This window comes from Sinocyclocheilus anshuiensis, unplaced genomic scaffold (assembly GCF_001515605.1).
Source record: "Sinocyclocheilus anshuiensis isolate Anshui unplaced genomic scaffold, SAMN03320099.WGS_v1.1 scaffold2247, whole genome shotgun sequence".
Taxonomy (NCBI): Eukaryota; Metazoa; Chordata; class Actinopteri; order Cypriniformes; family Cyprinidae; genus Sinocyclocheilus; species Sinocyclocheilus anshuiensis.
In genome coordinates this window covers 60,582-62,916 of record NW_015536612.1, presented here as the reverse complement: position 1 = coordinate 62,916, position 2,335 = coordinate 60,582, and positions in this window count along the sequence as shown.

The following is a 2,335-nucleotide window of genomic DNA, read 5'->3' as shown; positions in this document are numbered from 1 at the left end:
AAGACATAATTTTACAAAAGATTTCTATTTCAGATAAATGCTGTTCTTCTGAACTTTCTATTCATCAAAGAAATCTGAATAAAATCTACTCAGCTGTTTTCAACATAATAATAATAATAATAATAATAAATGTTTTTGAGCAGCAAATCAGCATATTAGAATGATTTCTGAAGGATTATGTGACTGGAGTAATGCTAAAAAGTTACCTTTGAAATCACAGGAATAAATTACATTTTAATAGAAATATAGAAAACAGTTTCAAATAGAAAAGTTATTTTAAGTGGTAAAAATATTTCAAAATTTGACTGGTCTTGCTGTACTTTGGATCAAATAAATTGGTGAGCAGAAGAGTCTTCTTTAAAAAACACTAAAAATCTTACTGTTCAAAAACTTTTGACTGGTATTGTTTAACAAAAGATATGTTTCAAATATCATAAAGTCTGAGCAGTTGAATGAACAGCTGAATGATCAGATAAACAGTTCTTGATATGCAGTACACATACATAGGCTACACAGAGAGATTCCTTGCTCTGATAGATTATTCACAGAACATGGCATGGACCTTCAGGCCTTTTTCATCAAAAAAAATTGATATGAATGTGTCCAGCTCCTCTGGATACTCAAAGATTAATAAAAACACATCTCTTGCTTCATCTGATTTTCCCCCCAGGAAGTCTTTGATGACATTGTTGATTTTTACCCTCCATCTGAAGAAAGGCAGGCCCTGTCACCTCCCCACAGAATAACTCACGGTGACTCTGGACCACGCTGGACCAATGTCCCTTACAAACTTCCACTTTATGTCCTCTTGGCGCTCCTGTTAAAAATAGAGAATATGTGTGTGTTGTGGGGTATGTGTCCACTAAAAATTATTTACCTCATAATTTTCCTAATCATTCTACATACAAACATATTTAAGATTTTAAACCACAAAAATCAATCAATATCTAGAGAAATGCTCCCACCATACCTCCATGCACCACTGCATGGCTTATGTGGTCCTCCAAGTGAATTGTAACAAGTAATTTTCTTTACTGGTAAAACTGCAGCAGGGACCCATTAACCCGGGAGAACTGCCCTGCATCAGGATTGGACTGAAAATGTGTAAAATGCGGTAAAATTTGACAAACAAACATTATGCAATCTTTCCATTAATATAGAAGAATACAAAGACAATTTGTGACATACACAGAGTTATCCAGCAAGACGTAGTGAAATGATGCAGTTGCTCAACCGAGTTACTGTACATGGGTACTGTGATCAGTGTATATCATTAAAGATGTCATATGTATGTGAGTGTTTTGTGGTGGGGGGCAGGTAAGTAAATATGTGTGAGAGGGATGAAGTGTGTGTGTTTAAGTGGGTGAGATGAGTGTTATGTATATAAAAAAGCATTAATTTTATGTTGTAAGACTTAGTGCTATCTATCTAACCATCAATACATGTGTGTATATGTGTGTGTGTGTGTGTGTGTGTGTGTATATACACCCGTATGCATGTACACACACACACACACACACAGAGTGCACCGATTCTTAAGTTCTTTATGGCATAAAATGAATGCTGAATGAGCGTGCAATTTTTTTATTGCAATATATATGAATATATATGTATATTTGTTGCTAGCCAAGTAATAATGTGCCTATGTGAAGTTCTAAACACATACTAAGTGTGCCGAACTGTTGTTTATGCATATGCACACAAACGACACACACATTCTTAAAGGGGTCATTTGATGCGATTTAAATTTTTCCTTTATCTTTGAAGTGATACAAGCTCTTGGTGCATGAAGAAGATCTGTAAAGTTGCAAAGACTAAAGTCTCAAATCCAAAGAGATATTCTTTATAAAAGTTAAGAGTCAACCACGCCTACCTAAAACGGCTCGTTCTAACACGCCCCCACATATCTACATCACTATGTGGGAAGATTTGCATAACGCCGCCAAAATGTTCACGCAAAGAAAGAATGCGTAGCTTTTATTCTCGCTGTAGTATTGTTGCTGCCGCCATGTCGTGAAGACGCTGTGTGTTTTGTTGTGAATTCGTCATGCCTGGAGCTGATCCGTGCTGGTCGCTGAGGAAATACAACAACTTAGTGCTGTGGATGGCCGGATCGGCTTTCACCATTGACAAAGCGGAGTCCAGTCCGGGGTCGTCACATGTGGTCACCGCAAGCCTGCCGGACGCTCCTTCGTCGAATCCGCCGCCTCCGCTCACTCTAGCCCGCCGGCCTCCGCTCACTCTAGCCCTCCACTCATTCTAGCCCGCCGGCCTCCGCTCACTCTAGCCCTCCACTCACTCTAGCCCGCCGGCCTCCGCTCACTCTAGCCCTCCA